The sequence below is a fragment of the Lutra lutra genome, chromosome 10 (genome assembly GCF_902655055.1).
Source record: "Lutra lutra chromosome 10, mLutLut1.2, whole genome shotgun sequence".
In the NCBI taxonomy this organism is placed as follows: Eukaryota; Metazoa; Chordata; class Mammalia; order Carnivora; family Mustelidae; genus Lutra; species Lutra lutra.
In genome coordinates this window covers 109048700-109071466 of record NC_062287.1, presented here as the reverse complement: position 1 = coordinate 109071466, position 22767 = coordinate 109048700, and the positions used below count along the sequence as shown (strand labels likewise).

At 51.7% G+C, this 22767-nt stretch overlaps 1 protein-coding gene across 4 annotated transcripts in view; it reads left to right on the top strand.

Moving 5' to 3' along the window:
• Nucleotides 1-22767, top strand: part of PC (pyruvate carboxylase) — a 96610-nt gene that overhangs the window by 42772 nt on the left and 31071 nt on the right. The window contains exon 1 of one of the 4 annotated variants that reach the window (XM_047693162.1): nucleotides 5370-5507. The exons of the other annotated variants lie outside the window; for them this stretch is intronic. The gene's annotated coding sequence lies outside the window, so the exon portion shown is untranslated. Of the gene's footprint in view, nucleotides 1-5369; nucleotides 5508-22767 lie in introns of those variants that run through there. 4 annotated transcript variants of the gene reach the window in all.

Sequence of the window (22767 nt, the reverse complement as noted above, 5' to 3'; positions counted from 1 at the left end):
ACGACTGAGCCCCCCAGGTGCCCATTCTTTTTGATTCTTATCTTACTCTATATTGGTTAAACTGTATGGGGCTCCTGGATGGCTCAGTGGGTTAAAGCCTCTGCTTTCAGCTCAGGTCATGATCCCAGGGTCTTGGGATCGAGCCCCACATTGGACTCTCTGCTCAGTGGGGAGCCTGCTTCCTCCTCTCTCTCTGCCTACTTGTGATCTCTGTCTGTCAAATAAATAAAATCTTTAAAAAATAATAATAAACTGTATTGATTTACTCCACCCCCCCCGCCCCGGCCCCAACTTTCTCCTCAACTAGACTGAGTCCCCACAGGGCCTGGTACTTAAGTAGCACAGTGCACTGCCATAGAGATTTTCTTGTGTTTTTTCTTTTGTCATTCACTCTGCCCTTGTGAAGAAGGCATGGTCTTACTGTCCCTGGCCTAGTAGTTGAAGACACTGATGCCTGGAGAGCAAGGTGACTTGCTTTTTGGCACAGCACTCATTAGTGGTAGCAGAGGTAGGACCAGGATTTTTCTGAGTCACAGCCCACTCCTCTTTCCAGGCATCATCCTGAGTGGGACTGGCACTCTATTTTTTTTTCCTGAGCCACCAGGTACCCTGACATCTATTCTGTCCTCTCCACCCCCCAACCCCCATTTGTGTGTCTGTCCCTACATAGAGCCCCAGGGCATGAAGGGAAGAGAAGGATTAAGGCTGATACCACAAGGGCTGACCACTAGGGTCACTTTTCTGGGCATTTCCAGCGTGCCAGACTCTCTGAGGTATTTCCAAAATAGGCGACCTAATTAAGTTCTCAGAGCCTCTCCACCAGATGACTCAGATCACAGCGCGCTACAGACCAGCAGGTGAAAGTTCAGAAGGCCTTGGAAACTCCCAGGTCAGAGAGTGAGCTACGTGTTCAGCACTGTTCCAAAAACTTGAGTTACGGTGCTGCAAGAGGGGGAGGCGTGGGGAGGTGGGAGGGAATGGGGGCTTTTTCGGAAGCTGACACTCATCAACACCGGGTTGATTTGGATCAATCCAGAAGCGTTTGGTCATTGGCCTGCAGCTGGGATCTCAGAATGATTGGTTTGCTGCTCCCTTCCGGGGGTGACTCTCTCCCTCTCTGTTTCTCTGGAGCACCTGGCATCATTTTCATTACCCAGTGGACATTCTTCACAAGCTTTTTCAGTAAATCAAAGACACTCTGCCTGCCTGCTTTGCTCTATGGGAGTGGAACCTCTCAGCCTCTGTGGCCTGATTTGGGGTGATGTAGAAGAAAGGGGGACAAGGGGACAGAGGACAGAGGGGTCCCCGCTGCCGGGCTGATGTGAGACAGGCACGGGGGAGACGCAAGACCTGCTCTCATCGGCCGCGTCTCCACCCCCAGAGCAGAGACAGACAGACAGCTTCCTTCTTGGAGTCGCTGACATCTGGTCTATCACATCCAGGGCTGCGGCGTTGTTTCCACACCTGAGTCACCTGTGAACCAGAACAGCGCTGAGTATCTTTGCCGTTGGTTTCACTGAGCCAGACCCTTCCTCCCCACTCCCACTTCTGTTTTTCTAAAGTAGGAAAACACCTATGAAGTAGTAGACCTGGTGGCCTTGACAGTATTTTACAACTATATAGAAAGTTAACCGGTGCAGGTTTTTAAAAAAATATTTATTTGAGAGAGAGAGAAAGACAAAGTAAGAGGGAGCAAGTGAGCACGAGCAGGGGGAGGAGCAGAGGGAGAAGCAAACTCCCCACAGAGCAGGGAGCCTGGTATTGGGCTCGATTCTAGGTCCCGGAGACCATGATCTGAGCCAGAGGTAGAGCTTACTGACCGAGCCACCCAGGCGCCCCTAACTGGTACAGTTTTTGATGCTGGATGTTCCGCTTAGATGGAAAGCAGCGGCACAGATGATTATGTTTCTGCGATGCAGTGAGCTCGCCTTCTTCCCCAGCCTCCTTCTGGCACCTGCTGCATCAGCCATGCCAAGCTATGCATGGCTGCGGACATGGAAAGCCAGGTGGTGTCCCTGTCACACAGCTCCCTCTTCCTGGATGCTTGCCCTTCCTCCTTCCCTACAGTCACCTGTCCCGCTCCTCCTCTTTCAGGCTCCCTCCTATGATGCCCTTCTGGATCCTCGATCCCCCTTCACCTACCAGTAGCTTAGAGCTGACACCTGCTGCTGATTTCTGTACGATAGTGCCCATCACACTTCCTTTGACTTTCTCCCCCTTGGTTTATTTTTCTTTTTTCTCTTTATTTTTTTTTTAAAGATTTTATTCATCTATTTGAGAGAGAGAGTGAGGGAAAGAGCGAGCACAAGCAGGGGGAGGGGTGGAGGGAGAGAGACAGACTCTCTGCTGAGCAGGGACCCCCCCACCCAACCCAGGACTCGATCTCAGGACCCGGAGATCATGACTGAGCCGAAGGCAGACACTTAAATGGACTGAGCCACCCAGGCGCCCCTTTCCTTTTTTTTTTATTGAGGTGTAATTGACAATATTACTTTCAAGTGTATAGGGTAATGGTTCAGTATGTATGTATGTACAGTATGTATTGTGAGATAGTCCCAGTAAGTCTGGTTAATATCCTTCGCCACATGTAGTTACACGTTCATTTTTCTTGTGATGAACTTTTAAGATCCCTCTTAGCAACTTTCAGATACGCAGTACAGTGTTTACTGGAGCTGCTGTGCTGAGCAGTCCATTTCACTTCTTTCCATGTCTAGTGTCTTCGCTGATGCCAGTGCCATGAGGGCAGGGCCCACCCCTGTTCCTGCGTCACTTTGTGTCCCCACAGCTGGTAGAGACAGCTGGGCAGGCTGCACTGTGTTGACCAGAAAACAGAGCACTGCGGCCCCGGCAGTGGTATTCTCGGTGCAGTCCGGTGACTGCTTGTGAAGTGCCTGCCGCAGGCCAAGTCCCGGGCACCTTCGAATATGGACGAGCAGAGACACCTGTTCTGAAGGTTCCTTCTCTTCTGCCTTATCTCCGAGTGTTAGAAATGAAGCCTGCGCGGAGGCAGCTGGGGCTTGTGAGACGTGTCCCATGGGAATTGGCATCAGTGCCACTAGAAGTTGTCCCCAGCCCCCTCCGACTGACCCTAGAGAGGCCCGGGTCCTCACAGCTCTCAGAACCCAGGACTCTGCTCCTGGGACCATCCCTGCTCAAAGCTAGGTGACTTGCTTCCTTGATCTTGTCCTGACCTGGGTGCTATGGGGAGAAAGGCACCAGATTTCAGGGCATCTTTGCGATGCCTGTGGGCGTCCAGGAGGTTACAGAGGAAAAGGCCGTGTACCCAGCTACCTAACTGAGCCTGTTCGACCACCAGGATTTCCCCTTGCCCCGTCCTCCTCTGAGTTCCTTAGTGCTGGGAGATTAACAGAAGTTGGAGAAACAGTAGAATGTTTCTCCTTCTGGACTGCCTTCTTCTCGTTCTACTTTTATGAGAAAAATTGGGAACAGTTGGACCTCGCAGCTGGCCATTCATGATAATCAGGTCCATCGAGCCCTCACCAGCGGCCCTGCAAGCTGTGTGTTGCTGATTCCCATTTTATAAATGACTGAATCGAGGCTTGCAGGTGAAGGGACCTGCCCAGGGTCACACGCTGACACGGAGCGGAGCTAAGATCCAAGCTAAGATCCAAGCCCAGGTGTGTCTCACTGTGACGCCCTATCTCATGCCTGCTCATTCTTGTGCGTGGCAAGCATCACCCCCCTCTGTGCCCCTTGTTGCCAGCATGTCCAGAGCGTTGGTGAAGGGAGTCCCATCTTCCCTGATTTCAGCCACTTCCTATCCAGGGGCCCTCACCCACAGTTTATGCCTTTCCCCAAGTAGCCTCTGACTGTCCAGGCCTTCTCGGACCTGTTTCTGCACAGGTGTCGGGAGGGTCTCCATTCCCCTGTGGCCCTGTCCTGTCTTCATCCGCGTGGTGTAGGGAGATTGAGGTAAGGTGCGTGCAAGTGCTGGGCTAAGGTCTCATACTGCAGAAACGTCCCTCAGAGCATTCGTGTTCCCATCCCTGCCCCTGGATGAGGCTGAGGCCTGTGTGCCGGCCGGATGCCGCGGCTCCCTCCAGTTCCCGGACTCAGCGCTCCACCAGCCAGACTGGCCAGTCTCAAACTGCTGCTCTGCCTTCAGCTGGGGAAGCCTCGCTGGGCGCCGGTCCCGATGGCGCGGGAAGATGAGGCCTGCCACAGCGAGAAGCCGGGACACCGGATGCAGGGAGCCCCGGCTGGGTTCCCACTGGGCATCACAGCCGACCCTCTCCTCTCACTCTTCCTGGGCGGGCCCCCTGCAGGGTCACTGGCCTCTTCCCGGACCTGCAGCCGCCTGCCTTTGTCAGGGCATGTGAGTGCCTGGCTCCCTTCCTTGGTGGACTAGAGGGGAAGCAGAAAGCTGCTTGTTGTCAGCTCTGGAGAAAGCTGGAGGCAAGGGGGTAGCAGAGTGCCTGTACACAGTGAGGTCTGGGATCTGAGAGGAGGAAGCCGGCTTCCACCCAGGCTGAGTTTGCATTGAACTTCCCAGGGACTCCTGTTCTGGCTCGCACCTGACTTAGACCCTCTGCCCAGGTCAGGCGTGCCCGCATTTCATCAGCAGGAGCGTCCTTCCTGCTTCCCTGGCTGCCACCTGCCTTGTCCGGGAGTGAGCACTCAGAAGCGGGGAGGGCCCCTCTGACCAGTAAACCTCAGGTTCTAGAAGCTTAGCAAAGATCGAACAGTAACTTACTGACTGCGCCTCCTCGAAGAACTCTCGACTGAGTTCAGCCTTGGGCTGGTTTTTATTTTGGTGATAGTGGGGTGGCGTCCATGGCATAGGTACTCTGTCCCTGTTCTGGACTGGAGTGGTCTTGGGGATGGCGCTGTGTCCAATGGGTTGATCTGAGTGGGTTAAATGATACGTTAAGGCATTTAAAAGCCTTGCTAATGAAGTCAGACCAGGCCAAGGGCTCATAAGAGCCACTTGGTGACATGTGCCCTTGGGAGGAATCCTGTCTCCTGGCCCCAGGGGAGAAAGGACCAGGATGTCTGCAGATCCCACAGGGACAACCTGAGACTTGGTAAGATCTCAGCAGGAGGAGGTAGACCTCAGAGTCCTCATTTTTTCTTCAGCTGTCAGATTCTCTGTTCCTGTCCTTAGGCCAGAAGCTCTCTCACCTGGCTGGCTCTCCTGTCCTTGGCCCTCTTTTCCTGGTAAAGGCCAAACACTGCTGCCCTTTAATCCTTCCCGAGAACCCATAGGCAATGTTTTTGACCGCCCTCTCCCGGCTCACCCCTGGCCTGGTTTTGTTTTTTCCTTCTCTCAAACAAGCTGTTCAAGGTCTACTGCTGAGCCCAGAGATTGGCTCATAAGCAGCTCTCTCCTCTGAGCTGTAGGGAGGGGATAATTCTAGAAAGTCATTGACAGAGGCTTAACCTAGAACATCAATTATAAACAGGCTGTGGGCAGAGGGCCTAGATTTGGGTATCCTGGTACCAGGAACGCTGTGGCCTCCCTGGGGCTCTGCAGACCAGCTGCCACGGTAAGACCACCTCTCAGCAGTCCTGGGCACATGGTCCGGGTGGGTGTGTGCACTGGTGGTCACTGGTGAGGGACCATACACTGTGGTCATTGTTTCTCTTCCCTCTGGAACTTGGCAGTCTATTGCTACTAGAAGAAAGAGGGCAGAAGGGTTCTGGGAATAGTCCTTGGAGACAGGAACCCAGGGGACAGGTGGGCTGGATCATTGCTCACAGCTCTGGTCAGGGATGGTCAAAACCAAGGAGCCCAAGGTGGGACAAACCCTACTTGACAATGAACATGGATTCTTCCTGAGACCTTGGGGACAGAGGAAGATGCGGCGTAGGTCCCAGAGCTCTGGGCCAGGATGCCTTTGTGTGGTGGTGACAGCTAGGGGAAAGGGTGTGTGGGTCCCTTGACTAGGGTCCCTTGTGGAAATGGTGAAGCAGTAAGTGGTCTGCCAGGGGCTTGGGGTCCCACACGTGCTGTGCTCCAGCTCCTTGGGCAGCTTGGGCTTGGCAGATGCTCTGGAGCTGTGGAACAGGGAGGCCTTGCTCTTTTTAGGAATCTGGGACACAGAAGGGCCAGGATCAGTTCTAAGAGGTGAGTTTGTGATGACGTCGTAGAGAGCAGTGAAGGAAAGGCATGTAACTACCCACCTTTTTGGGAGAACAAATTTCTGGCTTTCAGCAGGACCCACTGCTCTGGTATAAAGCGAAATGACTTTTGCTTAAAAGAAAACCTTTCCCTCAGTTCTGGTGACAGAGAGGCTAAGGGCCCCAGATGGCTGCGGGTTATCTCCCACTGCCCACGGGCCAGATGGCCAGATTTTCCAGGTCATGGGATACATGGGATAAGGATTTAAGAAGGGAGTAACTCTGTGTGTGTGTGTGTGTTAAGGAACAGGTGAGAAGGAGGACTTACATTTCCCTTTACTTTGTCCCAAACTTCCCAGAGTAGAATTTGGGGAGAAATGTGCCTTTTCTCCTAGTGTTCTGGACCAGGGATGGTGGGAGGGATGTGGCTTCTGGACTTCATTCCCTTTTGGGTTACTCAGAGGGAGACCTGTCATCAGGAGAAATTCTAGGGCAAGATGACAGTCTTTGCTTACAAATCAGAAGGTCTGGGTCTGGAATGATCTCACTTGTGCCCTTGGTTTGCTCCTGGCTAGAATGAAACTCTCAGTTTCATGAAGGCAAGGACCTCTTCTCTCTTGTTCGGCTTACCTCTGGTGCCTAATGGTACCTGTTGCAAAGGCTCCATCACTGTTGAGTGAATGAATGAACACTTTCTCTGCCTGTCATTTCACTAAACCTCTCCAATTTCATCTTTTATTGGTTCATACCAGACTTCTCACCTGATCGGCATCTACTTGGTGTCACCGACTCTAAACTAATCAGGCAAGACCATGCACACTGGGAGAGGCTGGTGGGCCCCAGGGTTCCCACTCACCGCTGCTCCACATTGATGCCCTGTGGGCCAGGTGCCGCTGCCCTGGGGCCTCTGGGCCTCTGGAGCCCAGGCCAAGCCCCTCCTCCACGTCACTTACTTAACTCTCCTCAACCAATTTACCCTTTACCCTTCTCCAATCTCCCTTTTCCCCCAGGCGGATCCTTTAATATGCTGGCTACTTACTATCCCTGATATTGCAAGTTTGCTAGTCTCGTTTTCCTCACCAGGCAGAAAGTTTAATGAGGGCAGAGGCCCTGGTTTGTTACATTATCCTCTGTCCATCTAGAGTGTGTTACGGGCAGTAGGGGCTCCAGAAACACGCGGAGGCTCCAGTTGTGTGAAACTAATCCTAGTCTCCGGGAGTGTGACTTGCAGCTGCTTCTCTTTTAAAAATAAAAATTTATTTATTTATTTATTTATTAGAGAGAATGAGAGAGAAAGAGAGAGAGAGAGCATGAGAAGGGGAAGGATCAGAGGGAGAAGCAGACTCCCGGCTGAGCAGGGAGCCCGATGCGGGACTTGATCCCAGGACTCCAGGATCATGACCTGAGCCAAAGGCAGTCACCCAACCAACTGAGCCACCCAGGCGCCCCTACTTGCAGCAGACACCCTGGGTGAAGGGCTCAGGCCCCCAAGACGGCCCGCACATTAGACACCAATCACAAGATCTGGCCTTCTGGAGCTCTGACCCACCCGCTATAAATCAGAGATGACCATGATCCCATCCTCAGGTTTGGTAATTTTTAGAAGTGTTCACAGAACTCAGAATACTGCCTGCCTTACTTTGACTGGCTTCTCGTAAAGGATACAGCTAGATTGCCAGATTAGGAGGTACATATGTGGAGTCTGGAAGAATCCTGGGTGTAGGGGCTTCTGTCCTCATGACTGGGGTTCACCATTCCCGTGGTGTATGGACGCACTTACCCTCCTGGGAGCTCTCTCCACCTCATAGTTACAGAGGCATGGCTGATCACATCATTGGCCATTGGTGATTAACTCAATCTCTGGTCCCTCCCTTCCTCTCCATGGAAGTTCCAACCTTCTGCTCATGGGGTTGGTTTCTCCAGTGAGCAGCCCCTGCCTGAAGCTATCTAGGGGCCCACTGGGGTCGCTTCGTTAGTATAAAGTCAGGTGCGATTAAAAGGGGCTTACTGTGAATGAGAAAAGCTGCTCCCGTCTCCCCTGGCACTCAAGAAACTCTTCAAGGGTTTTAGGAGCTCTTTGCCAGGAACCAGGGAGGAAAACCAAATTCTATAGTTTTTACATCGCTATGTCACTCAAGGGCAGTGAGGCGGAGTGATCCCCAAGGTCATTCGAGCAGACAGTGACAAACCTAGAATTTGAACCTGACTTTTCTGACTCAAAAGACTTTGGCCTTTCCAGGGAATCTCAGCAGCGTCTGGCTCCACCTCCACTTCATCGAGACTTCGGTCCTGCCCTCTGGGGAGGGAGCTTCCAGCCCGACCTAAGGGTGGGGGGTGGGGCAGGACCCTGGCTGCTTTTCCCTTTATCCTTCCAAAGTCCCTGCTCCTGGGACTGTGGATGCTCTGAGTTGCTTGAAAAGAGCATTGTGGTGTCTGGCAGCAGCAAGGAGTTCGGGAAGTGATGTGGGTCAGCAGATGGGCCTGGAAAGCCCCATTTTCCTTATCTGTAAAATGGAGGTAATGCTTGCCCTCCCTAGGAGGCAGAGTTGCTGTTGGTAGCAAATGAGAGTGTCTCTCAGAGTACCTTCCAGACTGCGGAGAGCCGGAAGTGAGTGTGCTGCTGTTGAATGTGATTCCAGCACGCAGGGTGCCACTCTGTAAAGCTGTCACAGGGACCACCACCCACCTCCTAAGCGTTGGGAAATCACCTCGTCCAGCGGTCTGGCACCATACAGACACTTAGAGCTGTCATTAATTGTGGTGTTTTGTTTTGTTTTGTTTTAACTATTAAAACACATGACATCTTCCCCAGATGGAGGGTGGATGCACTGAGGAGACCTCCTGGAGTAGTTGGGACTGAGAAGATGAGGGGGGCAGTCTGTCGCCTGGGACTTTTGTAATTCAGTTCCTGCTCAGGTCTCTAGTGGGTCTCCCAGGAAGCCCCAAGTTCTCAGCTCGGATGGGTCTTTCTTGCAGGGAACTGTCAATTGAACTCATCAAGGTGGAGGAGAAACTCTTCAGTTCAAAAGAACACGCCCCCTGCCATCAGAACACGCCCCCTGCCATCAGAACACGCCCCCTGCTATCAGAACACGCCCCCTGCCATCAGAACACGCCCCCTGCTATCGGAGGGCGGAACAGTGAGTCTTGGCTAGTCAGAACCTGTGGGGAGGTGAAAGGTTGGAGCTGCGGAGCTTCTGGCAGGCACCCTGCTTTCGCCTTGCAGGGGACACCAGGGTAAAGGCCAGCGGGAGCCTCTGGTCACTTCTGCAGAGCTCCAGAACAGTCTCGGGGAAGGTTCTGCTCCTCTCAGCAGGATGCTCAGTTGGGCTCCTCCCACTCTTCCACGGTGATGGAGTGGTACCCAGCTGTGGCCAGGGCAGGTGTGGTGGTTGAGGCTACTTGGAGGTTGACAGGCAGGGAAGGGAGAGAGCGGTAACTGGTAAGGTGGCTGGTAAGGCTGGGATCCGCGGGCGGCTCCTGGGACTTAGCGACCGGAGTGAGGCACGGTGTGGGGTGACGGGCACACGGGAGTACGGGCGCCTTTTGGCTTTGAAGCCAGGGCCTAGCTAGTTATCGCGAGTCTCCGTGTCCTTACTTACAAAGCTGGGGCTGTAATGCCCGCCAGACAAGGGTTTGGACGATTGAATGGGATGGTGTGCAGCGCTTACTGCGGTGGCTGGCAGCCAGCAGCAGCCCAGGCAGATGTCATCGGTGGCTCTGACACTTTGCCACGTGGCTTTGGTCATGCGGATAAAACCAGCAATAGTGGTGCCTACGACTCCATCTGGGAAAAGCCTCTAGTGCAGGTTTTGTGCTCAGATTCCAAAGCAGAGGGTGAAGGTCAGATCGGGGGCTGCTGACACGTATTTTCCTGGAGTCAAGAATGGAGGGAGCAAGTAGCAGCAGCCACAGTCGAGGTCTTATCCTGTGAGGGTGGTTGTTTACTTTTTTCCTTCTAGGAACTGAAGCACTTTGCCTTTGAATTTCCTTACTGTTTCCTTGGCTTATGGACTAGACACTTCAGTGATCTGTTTACGCAGAGAACCACGTTTTCTAGTGAGCCAGGTTCTGTCCCTTCCAAGGGGATGTCTGGGGGTTGGTGTCTAGCAGAGTAGTGGTAAAGGTTGCTAGAAATGGCTGAGGTCACACACCGATTCTGAGAAACTGAATTAATCAGGCCAAGCAAATCAGGTGCCAAACCAGGGACATTGAGGCACCCAGAATGGGCAGCAGTGGGAAGCCATTACTTCCCGTTGGGAGAGGAAACAGTGCTTCCTCTAGACTCCAGGGGGGGTTGGCAGCGTGGAGGTGGGAACGCCCAGCAGGGACTGTCATAGTGGTGGGAAGCACCCCTGGCCAGGCCTATGGCAGCTAAGCCCGTAGAGAGGGGGGAAGATAGACCCATGCTCTCTCCTGTTTGTGCCTCCCGGTGGCTGAACGTACTGGAAGCCAGGCTGAAAACGCGGGGGGAGCCCTTTCACAGGTCTCAGATTCCCTGGGCGCGGAGCAGAGAATGACCGACCAGGAAGCTTCTCCTAAAGGCCAAATCTCTGGGGAAACATCCACTTAACAAGCGTGACAAGCAGAGGAATGAGGGTTCTGGCTTCCTGTGCATCAGAGCAGCTGCTGCTTTCTGGGACGGGCTACCTCCCATTCAAAATCAGTCACCAGTTTCAGATTTGGTCATCAAGGGCAATTAGGAGAGATAATGAAATGAAAGGCATACAGATTGGAAAAAAAGAAGCGGATATATGTTTGCAGCGGACGTGATCTTATATAGGAAAACCTAAGGAATCCACTAAAAACCTATTAAAATGAAGGAATAAAAGCGTTCAGCAGGGTTGCAGGACAGAAAATCAATATACAGAAATCAACTGTTTCTATACAGTAGCAGTGAACAAATGGAAAATGAAAAGTTTCATGTAGAACAGCATCAAGAAGAATAAAATTCTTTTTTTTTAAAGATTTTATTTATTTATTTGACAGACAGAGATCACAAGTAGGCAGAGAGGCAGGCAGAGAGAGAGGAGGAAGCAGGCTCCCTGCTGAGCAGAGAGCCCGATGTGGGGCTCGATCCCAGGACGCTGGGATCATGAACTGAGCCGAAGGCAGAGGCTCCAACCCACTGAGCCACCCAGGCGCCCCAAGAAGAATAAAATTCTTAAGAAAAAATTTAACGAGAGAAATGTAAAACTTAAAACAGCTTAAAACATTGCTGAAAAAAATTTTTAAGAATAAATGGACTAAATAAATGGACTAAATGGACTAAATGGACTAAATTTATGGACTAAATAAATGGACTCCCCATCTTCATGGATCAGAATTAATCCTGTTACAATGGCAGTACCCGCCCCCGCCAGTGACCCGCAGATTCAGTGCAGGGTCTTTCACAATGCAGCTGCGTTTAGTTGCAGAAACTGGCAAGATGATCCTAGACTCCACATGGGAGTGCAAGGGAAGCAGACAACCAGAAGAATCTTGGGAAAGAACTCAGTTGGAGGACTCACACTTTCTGACTCAGAACTTTGTACAAAGCTACAATAATCAAGACAGTATGATGTTGGCGTAAAGACAGACATAAAGATGAATGGAATAGAATTGAGAGCCCAGAAATAAATCCTCACACTTACAGTCAATTGGTTTGTGACAAGGGTGCCAAGACAGTTTAATGGCGCTGGAACAGCTGGATGTCCACATGCCAAAGAATGAAATTGGACACCTGCCTTTTACCACAGTCAGAGATCAAAATGGATCCAAGACCTGAATGAAAGAGCTAAAACTATAAAACTTTCAGAAGGAAACGCAATCGTAAATCTTTGTGATGTTGGGGTAGGTAGCGGTTTCTTAGCTACAATAGCAAAAGCGCAAGCAATAAAATAAAATAGATCAGTCAGACTTCATCAGTATTGAAAACTGTGCAGCAAAGGACACTGTCAAGAAAGCAAAGGATGGGAGAAAATTTTTACAAATCTTATAGGGAATTTCTTTCTAGAAATTGTATCTAGAATATATAAAGAACTCTTACAACTCGCAGTAAAAAGACAAATAATCCAGCTTAAAAATGGACAAGGGAGGGACGCCTGGGTGGCTCAGGCGGTTAAGCACCTGAATTTGGCTCAGGTCATGATCTCAGGGTCCTGGGATCCAGCCCTGTGCTCAGCAGGAATTCTGCTTGTCTGCCCCATGCCTCCCCCGCACCCGCAGACACACACACGTGCTCACGCATGTGCACTCTCTCTCTCTCAAATAAATAAAGTCTTTAAAAAATTAAAAATGGACAAGGGATCTGAATAGACATTTTTCCGAAAGATAGACAGATGGCCAGTAAGCACGCGAAAGTACACTCAACATCATTAGCATCAGGGAAATGTAAATCAAAACGACGATGAGATGCCACTTTGTCCCCTCTAGGGCGGCTGCTCAAAAAGACAGTTACAAGGGCTGGCGAGGATGTGGGGGAGCTGGTGGGTTATAAGATGGAGCTGCTGCTGTGGGAGACAGTTCGGCAGTCCCTCGAGCAGTTAAACATAGAGTCACCATAGACTCCAGCTGCCTGTCCCGAGCTGAGAGATGAAACACGTGTGCACCCAGAATCCTGCACACACGTGCTCACAGCAGCGCTGTTCCTAACAGCCAGCGAGTAGGAACAACCGGATGTCCACCTGCCTGTGACCCGGTAAGACGCGGTCTGTCTCTGCAGGGGGTAGTACTTGGCAGTGAAAGGGACTGAAGGTCTGGCCCCTGCTGCAACGTGGAGGAACCTTGAGCACCTTATGCTGAGTAAAAGAAGCCAGACACGAAGGCCCTTCTTATTCCTTTATGTGAAACGTCCCGAATGGGCAAATTGAGAGAGAGAGAGACAGAGAGGGACAGAGAACGTTAGCTTAGTGAGCTGGGACTTGGCGGAGAGGACAGCTAAGCGGTATGGACGTGCTCTAGAACGGATTGTGGTGACGGATAGACGGCTCCATAGACGATACACCACTGAACTGTACTTCAGTGTGCGAACTGTCTGGTTTGTGAATTTGACCTCAATAATGCTGTTTAACAAAACCCACACAGACCTGGCCCCTGGCGGTGATCCCATAGGCCAAGTCTGTGACTTCATGAGGAAACTCCTGCTGGCGGGGCAGAGGTGCTGCTGCCACCGAGCACCCTCTGCCTCCTTTTCTGGGTCTCAGAGCATGGGAAGACCCCGTGGAAAATTTTAATTCCAACCCAGTTTGCATTTTGGTTTAGTGAAATGGTTCTGGAACTCTTCTGTGAACCAGGCACCGAACTGGGTAGTCTCGTGAAAAACAGGGGGTCTGGATTTGGACGGGCTTGGTGATTCTTGAGTTGGCTTCTCTCTGTGGGCCCTCCTGAGGCTGATTTTTTCTTATCAGTAAAGTCAGGGTTGAACTCCTGGGATTGTGGTATGAAGTAAGCAAACTAGAAGGGGCCTGGCATCTAGTAGGCAGAAAATGGAAGTTCCCCTGCAGAGCTCCTGGGGCAAGTTCAAAGATGAGTGAGATGTGACCACAGAGAGCTTGAGGTCAGCCCTCAGCCAGCACTAGCTACCTAGCACCCAGGGAGAGGCAGGCAGGAAGAGGACACCAGACACCTGGCTGGCTCTAGGCCTTGGCTGGGAAACCAAGGGAGGCTCCCTGTGGGCAGGGCCTCGAGAGTGGGAGGAGCCCCTTGTCATATATTGTATTTACTTTTTTTTTTTTTTTTTTTTTTAAAGAGTGGGGGGAATTGAGAGAGCACGAGCGGGGTGGTCGGGGGTAGAGGGAGAAGCAAATTCCTGCTGAGCGGGGAGCCGATGGGGAACTCAGTCCCAGTCCCAGGACCCTGGGATCATGACCTGTGCAGAAGGCAGGCGCAGACGCTTAATTAACCAACTGAACCAGCCAGGTGCCCTGTATTTACTTTATATTTTGAATATTCAGTCCTATGATGTAAAGTCAAAAGGGTAAATGGTTAAAGATAGACCTTTTCCTCACGTCTCTTCCGCAAAGGCACCTGCTGTTAACCTGCTCCTCGAGTGCCCGTCTAGGAATATTCTACCTGCATACAAGCAAACGTTTGTCTCTGTAGCGGAATCTTGCTGGGACAGGTTGGACATCTTCCCCTGCTGGTGCATGGGGACAGAAGGCTCGGGCTAAGGTGTCATTTATGCCGCCGCCCTTCCTCCCAGTGGTGTTCAGACAGGCTCTCCGTGGGTCCCACCAGTAAGAACGCTGGCTCTGCTTTCCTTCAGGTCCCCTGGAGAGAGTGGTGCCCGTGGAGGGGATCCTGCCTGGTCCTTGCCTTACCTGGCATGCCACCTCTCTCTACAGCTCCTTACCCCTTTCTGGCCTGTCTGCCGTCTCCTTTTGGTGGAGCTTGTCCAGGTAGCTTCCTGAGAAGGAGTGCCAAGTGCGGGGGAGCTCAGGCATGGCGGCCTGTTTCTATTTTACCTGCATACGGCATTGGTAGTTTAACTGGATGAGGGGTTTCAGGTTTGAACTTTTTCCTTTGCAGTTTTGAAAGGATTGCTTTGTACTTTTTGGCCCCCGAGTTGCTGTTGAGAAATGCAAACCTCATTGATGTCTGATTCTTTGTGTCCTTTTCCCCCTTTCTGGAAAACTCACAAGACCTGAAATTTCACAACATGCCTGGTGTGGGTGTGGGTTCATCCGTCTTGTTGGCTCCCGGTGCGCCCTTCCGTGTGGAAATGTGCTTCTGTGGAGGGAGTTTCTAGAATATACTGTTATCTCTTTGTTTTTCTGTGCTCTCTCTTTTCTGAGACTCAGCTCTCGGGGCCCTTGGACAGCCCCCGGATTCTCTTTGCTCTTGGGCCTGTTTTTGTTTTTTGTCTTTCTGCTTCCATTTCTAGGAGGCCTCCCCTACCTTGTCTTCCAGCCCTTCTATGGGTCGTTCGTTTCCCCCATCATATTTTCAGTTTCCAAGAGCTCTGTCTGCTCTCTGAATGGGCCTTGGACAGTATGTGCACAGCCTGTTGATTTGCTGTATTGTAGGCTTTCCTTACTTCTCAGAGGATGCTAATGTGTGTTTGTCTTTTTTTCCTCGCCAAGGCTGTTTCCTCCCAGTTGCTTTTTTCTGCTGCTTTCTTTTGGTCTCTACCCTTGAGGGTATCTGTCCTCATCGGGGGCTGCAAGCTGCCTGGTTTCTGAGCTGCACAGAAGGTGATGTGCGTGTCCTTTGTTGGGTACCTCAGTGTCATATCCTGAGGTCTTCCCTCTTGAGTTGGGTCAGGTCTCTGAGGAGGGGAAGGGCAGGCTGCTGTGTTGTGGGAGCCGAGTGGGGTACGGGGCTTACTTAACATTCCTCCACCATTCTTGACAAGGTAACCAGGCCTTCAGCTGGGCCTCCTGTCCCCCAGTATAGACCCAGGGCTTTGCCGTCTCCAGAGAGTAAACGTCTGTTCTTCGGGAGAGGGCAGGAGGGGGACGGTCTCCAGCCACACAAGGAACAGTTCATCCCAGGCCCAGGGGCCCCGGGGCCATGGTTCCCTAGGCTTTCGTGGATTCTGTGGAAGAGACCGCTGCATGTGGGCAGCCTTCCCCACCACCCAAGAGAGGCCTCGAGGTCAGTTTTCGAGAACTGTCTTCTGGCTTCCACAGTTGCATGGCTGTGGTCTACTCTCCTAGTCTCCTTGTCATTGGGGTATAGAGCTTTATAAAAACAAAAAATTCTTCACTCGGGTTTTGGTGGAATTTCAGGAAAGAGGAAAATGAGATGCCACAAGCAGCCTTTGCATGAATCAGCACAAGGAGAAGGGTGGTCAGTGGGGGTGTTGGGGGAAGACGTGCCCCCAGGGAGATGGGGAGTGCTTGGGTTCTTTGGGAACGAGAAGGAGGCGGTTTGGCTGGAGTTAGAAGATTCGGGAGGCTGAGGACTGATGGGCAGTGAGGATGGAAAGGAGGTTGCGCTGGTGATAGGAGAGGGCCTGCAGGGGGAGAGCTTACCTGTGGGTAGTGGGGTGAAATGAGAGTGAAATAAGGCTTCTGTTGGGGGGCGCTAACTACCAGGCGTACGTAGCACGGATTGGTAGCTGAATCCAGCCGAGGGTCATGGCTGGTCATGGTGGGTTTTGCACTAGTCGAAGTAACAACGAAGGGCATAATCTAGGGTGTGTTCAAAGAAACGAAAGGAGGGAGGACCCTAGTTTAAACCCTAGTTCCTGGGGAGACGGAAGACAGGAAAAAGTGTGGGGCTTGGATTTTGGGGTGTTATTGGGGGAGCAGGAAGAGGGTGAGGAGGGAGGGGTAAGTTCTGTTTTAGAACAGACATTGGACATGTCCATCCAACAGCTGTTATTTTAAGTCCTCGCACTTCAATCTGCAAATGCCTATGTTGGTTAAGGGGGGCGTGGTGGGCGGGGGGACACGGTGCCAAGGATATGAACAAAGAAATGAGTCCCTTAGAAAACAAAACAATAATTATCATGTTGTTAAATGAGATTATCAAAAGAATCTTCAGGTTGAAATTCTCACAGGTTAATTGGTGTCGCGGGATGTGTTCTGAGCTGCGGTAAGACTCGGAGAACGTGCCAGATTCATTTCTTCCTCGGCTCACCCTCATGTTTTAACTGAATTAAGCACTTGTATGTCAGGCTTTTACAATGGAGACAGAGGCCTCTTTATTTGGATTCTGTAGCCAAAGGAGAAAATGGAGAAGGGGCGCCATTCACCACCCACACCCCGCCCCCAGTCTCTGCGACAGGGTGGCGGTCTGCTAGGCTCTCTGGTGCTCCGTCCCTGCCTGTCCAAGAGGTGGGCAAAGGGCCCTGATCGGCGAGTTTGCCAGTTCCTGCGGTATACATCTGCCCAGTGTGGCCGAGCGTCGGCTCCCAGTGAGATGCCACAGAGCCCGGAGTGGGGCAGGTGCAGAGTCAGGGAGCCGGTGGGAGCGGGTGGGAGCAGCTGCTTCCGCTGCGTGTGGCTCAGGTGGATCCCCGATGATGTGATGCGGCTGGGCAGGTGGACCCTGTTTCTTAGGTTGTCTTTTTGGGGTTGAGGCGTGCTTCAGAGTGTCCTCACAATCAGCAGTGCTTCATGGCACAGCTCAGCCTCGACTGGACCTCAGCTGTCCTCTGGCCCTCCCTTACAGCCCTTCTTCCCCCACCACCTCTCTCCATCAGAAGCAGGGCCAGCCCTGCGGTCCAGCTTCTAACACGAGAAGCTGACGGTTACAGTGAAAGCTGCTTCTGTGCCAGGCGCTGAGCCGAGGGCTTCACAAGCATTAACTAATGTTTAATGTTGTCTTTGCAACAACCCTATGTGCCGTTGCTGTCACTACGATGAAGTTGACAGACAGAGGTTAAGCAATTTGTCCAGAGTCCGTGGGCTTGGTGGAGCTCTGATGCAAACCCAGGCAGTGGGACCCCGGGATTGTAAGCAGTGTCATCCCTGTCTTCTGTGCTAGCATCTGAGAATTTTCCTCACATGTTTCTTTCCTCCTCACACCCAGTTGGCCCCCAGCACCACTGACTTGTTGGGGTAAAATACAGATAAAATACAGGATGCCTAGTTAAATTTAACTTTTGGATAAACAGCAAATAATTTTGTAATGTGCCCCACACACATAGTGCATGGGATATACTCACACTTTGAAAAAAATGTTATTTATCTGAAAATCAGATCTTAACCAAATGGCCACCGTCAGCTAGTTTTATGGTGGTTGAGAACACAGTCGGGAGGAGACTGAAGGGCCCGGTCTTGCTGTTGGTGGTTCTCTGGTCCGGCTGTGCTGAGGCCTGCAGGTCTCTGATCCACTGTACGCTGTAGAGTACAACATTCTTAACACCGAAACTCCAAAGGTGTAAATTTTGCTTTTGTTCCTCTAAAGAAAGAATATTAAAACACTATTTTGTAGGAACATGCCAAAACAAGGGTAGAAAACTGCTTTTGCTTCCCCATTCTCTAAGGATAATCACAACAGAAACTCAAGAAGTCTCATACAATCAGTTTCATATTTTGCTATTCCAAAAGAGTCACTTGATCTACACCGACTCTTTCGGAAAACTGTCTACATTCTTTTAAGACCCCCCTCAGAGGGAAGTGCCACTGCTCTGTCTCATCTGTATCTTTCGCTGATCTGACTATCCGGACGTTATTCTTAAAGTTAAACATCAGTCATCTCTGATGCAGCCTGGGCTCACTGCAGCAGCCGCTGCTGACGAGGAGTTTGGATGTGCCCGGGGTGCCCTGCCGTCTGCAGATTCTTCTTTCGTGGGCTGCTGTCTTCCGGTTGTGCCTCCTGGAACGTGATGTCTGGGCTTCTCAGCCTGGAGAGCCAGAGCGTAAGATCTACCGGTCATTTCACACCTTGGCCCGGTCAGTGCATTAGGTGACACTGGGTCCTAACCAGCTATATATTGTAGGTAGGTGCCTGTGGCCAGGCGCTGGCATGTTTCCGCTGGGACTGTCCCAGCAAATGTAGGTACTTCTGTCTCGGAGGAGGAAGGCCTTCTCTATGGACTTCCTGGTCAGTCTTTCACTTATACCAGGGAGACCCGCCTGGGCTTGCTTCTGTCTCCTACTGCCCTCCCCACTTCCTCTCCCTCTGCCCTTCCTTGGACTTACGACCTACTTTGTCATGCAGGAAGATGCCTCCCAGGTATATAATGGAGAATGGTTCATATCTAGAATATATAAAGACTTATTACACTCAGTAAGAAAAAGACAACCGGTCCAGTAGAAAAAGGGGCAAATGATATGAGCAGGCAATTCATCAAAGAGAAAACCTAAAAATAATCTCAATAATCTTAAGAAAATATCCAACTTTACCAATAATCAGAGAAATGACTTTCTGCCCGTGAGACCAACAAAACTCAAAGTCTGACAGAAGAGTGAGCAGGGACGTAGGGAAAGAGAAATTCTGTTGTGCTTCTGGCGGCTGCGTGAAGGATCGGGACAGCTGCATTAGAGAGCTGTTCGGCAGTATTGATGCTGAAAATGTGCCTGCCGGGGGCACCTGGGTGGCTCAGTCAGTTGAGCTTCTGAGTCTTGATTTTTGGCTCAGGTCATGAGGTTGAGCTCAACGTCGGGCTCTGCACTGAGTATGGGGCCGGCTTGGGAGTCTCTCTCTCCCTCTGCCCCTGCCCCTGCCATCCCTCCCATCGCGACTTGTGTATACACACACACACACACACACACACACACACACTCTCTCTCTCTCTCTCTAAAAAAAAAGAAAAGGTACAATGTACCTGCCGTCTGAGATAGCAGTTCCAATTCTACGTGTAGGCCCTGGAGAAATTCCTACACATTTTGTATATGAATGCAAGGTTATTCATTTTTTAATATTTTTTTTAAAAGATTTTATTTATTTGACAGAGAGATCACAAGTCGGCAGAGAGGCAGGCAGAGAGAGGGGGGGAAGCAGGCTCCCTGCAGAACAGAGATCCCGATGCAGGGCTTGATCCCAGGACCCTGAGATCATGACCAGAGCCGAAGGCAGAGGCTTTAACCCACCGAGCCACCCAGTTGCCCCGATTTTTTAATATTTCAATTGAGATTACTGTGGTTGTTTCCAAACATCCATAAAAATGGAGCAAATAGTACAATGAACTTTATGTACCTGTCCCCCAGTTTCAACAAGGATCCATTTGTCAATCTGCGCATCACAGTTTTTTGTTTTGTTTTGTTTTTGTTTTTGTTTTTCAGATCTTACTGATTTATTTGACACACAAGAGAGAGAAATCACAAGTAGGCAGAGAGGCAGGCGGGGTGGGGTGGGGGGAGGCAGGCTCCCCACCGAGCAGAGGGCCTGATGTGGGACTCAGGACCCTGAGATCATGACCTGAGCTGAAGGCAGAGGCTTAACCCACTGAGCCCCCCAGGCTCCCTACATCACAGTTTTTAATAGCTAAAATTGGAGGCCACCTCTGGTCTGTGTCTCTCATTTGAGCATGGTTGAGCTGTAGTCTGTATACTATTATACAGCTCATTAAAATTAATGAGCTAGATCGACTTGTAACAATGTGGATAGATTCCAAATATGTTGGGTGAAAAGAGTGAGTTAAACAATGATAGTATATCATTTATGGGAACATTAAAACACAGGTATATGGCCTGGGTACACATCTGTCTGATCAGTGTAAAATCCACAAAGGGGGAGCAACACCCCCAGAGACTGGCCTGTGCTGGCCCCTGGGGATCAGGGGAGGCGGAGAGGGGTGGGGGATGGGACTGGAAGAAAAGCAGGAGAAACTGCCGCTGTGTTCATAGGATGTGCTTTTCCTGTTGTTAACTTCAACTGTAATGTTATCGAAATAATTCATGCGGACACTTGGGAAGTCAAAGTGTGTCATGAGGCTCCAAAGCTCCTTCGGTCCCCTGCCCAGCCTGCCCTCCCTGATTGTCTCCTCAGAGACAAACCCTTTACTCCTAGCAGCTGCCCAGGCCTTCACCCTGGGCGCCGGCGCTGCTGTGCAAGGCTTCGCTTGCTTTTACCTTTGCCCCAGCCCCCCTCCTGCACCCACTTCCCCGGTTAGGGAACCGTTTTGGTTTAAGTACATTTTCAGTTTGTACGTTATTAAAATCAAGAAAATGCTCACACTTGAGAACCCCCCGTGCATATGTGGAAACATTTTCTTGTACAGTTTTCTTCTACAAGCTTTTCTTGTATGGTAGCTTCTTAGAGCTACTGTTGGCCGCATTCTTCATCCCTAAATGCACATCGCCCCCTCCTCTCCATTTTTTCAAGGGCTTCAGGCATTGTAGCCTTTGCCGTTGTCTACTTATCGCCCCCTTTCCCTCCCTCTCCTGGGCTCCCCCACCCTGGCCCTTCTGGGCAGGGCTTCTCTGTCACCGTCTTTCTGAGCGCTCCCTTGCATCTCCTGTACCATCTCCCGTGTTCATCGCGGGTTATTTACTCTCTGGTCTTGATGCCCCTTCCCCAGGAGCTCCCCAGGCAAACCGGCTCCTGGGCAGTGAGCTTGCCTTTGCTGGGTGTACCCGACAAGGTCTCTATTTTGCCCCTGCACGTGATTGGTAGTCTAAGTGGGTGGAGAGTTCTAGGTTGGAGGACATCTTTCCTCCAAGTAGCTTCTGGCTCAGTGTCCCTGTTAACTGTTACGTGACCTTCTACTCGTTCTCCACTTTGGAAGCATAGCAGCCTGGATGACGGCCCCCGAAGGTCTCTGGGTCCGCATCCGTGGAACCTGTCAGTGGCAAAAGGGTTTTCCTGCAGGTGATGAAGGGAAGGACCTTGACATGGGGAGATGACCCCAGATTATCTGGGGACCCGTTAATGCTGTCACATGTGTCCTCGAGAGAGAGAGGTGGGAGATGACACATGCCAGGGGAGGCTGAGTACCCACAGAGGCCAGGACCGGAGGGATGTGGCTACAATCCGAGGTGTCCAGCAGGTGCCATAGGCAGGGGGCCGTGGGGTAGGACACCCCCTCCTGGGACTGGAGGGGAGCATGGCTCTGCCGGCACCTCACTTGGGGCTCACACAGCTGATGCAGAACTTCTGGCCTCTGCCAAGGGGAGGGCACAGATCCTTGTTGCTTCAAGCTGCCACGTCTGGGGTGGTTTGTGACGGTCGTGCCAGCAAACTCGCGCAGGAAGCTGGTGGATCCCACCCGGCTCCCTTGCTGGGTGGGACTCACGGCATCATGCTGGCATCTCCAAGCGCCCTCGCCACCGCCGCCGGAGGGCCCGTCCCCAGCCCCGGGACTGCCGTGTGCCAGTCTTCCTGTTCTGCTCTCTGGGCGATGTCCTCAACTGTCTTCTCATTCTTCTATTTATTATGGTTAAAAGTGTCTGCGACTCTATTTTTAATTTCCTAGAGCTCTTTCTCGTTGCCTTTAAAATAGCTGCCGCCTTTCAATGCGATAGCTTCTCTTACTTCTCTGAGATTAATTACGGTTGTTTTTTTTTTCTGACTATCTGCTCTCCATGTTACTCTTCTCCTCAGAGTTCTCTGTTTCTTATTCCCCACTTGTTTTGGTGAATTTGGGGTGACTGCCTCAAATAGCTGGTGATCTTGGCTGTTCGTTCCTACTGAAGACTGACGTGGACGTGGGTCGGAGCCTGGGTGGGGCAGGACCCCTAGGGCTGCTCAGGACCCCTAGGGAGACTGAGGCAGCCACTTCCCCTGGCACCTGCTGGTCACTGCGGCTCTGCCCTGCGCTGGTGGCTTCCTAGAGAGGAGTCCTTGTCGTGCTGCCTGCCCGTCAGCCCGGGGCTGCCTGGTGGAAGCTGAGGGGTGTTTGGTGTCCCCGTCCTGCCTGGCCACCCTTCCCTGGTTACTGGGCTCGAACTGGGCTCTGTCACTTGTCCCCCTGGATGGAGCCTCTCTAGGGCCTGGGGGCAGGGGCAGCACCATCTGGCCTGCCTGGGTTTCACCTCCTGCGGCTCTAGACCTGAGCTCTCAGGGTGCAGGGAACTGTCGTGGGGAGGGTTTGGAGGACCTGGCGCGTGACCACAGGGGACTCAGGACCGCGTGGCCCTCATGGGGGCCCGCAGGCGTTGCTCTTCCTCGCTGCTCTATACCTGCAGCCACTTCTGTGGTCTTTAACTGGACGTCACCGTGCCATTCGTCCCTGCTTTTCAGGCAGGAGCCACGGGTCGCTACCCCACATCGGAGAGGTGCTGGCAGAGCTGCCGTGTTTCCGGGTTCTCGTCTCTTCCCTACATTGGAACATGCATTCCGCCTTCTAGTCTTTCCTTCTCAAATCCAGCT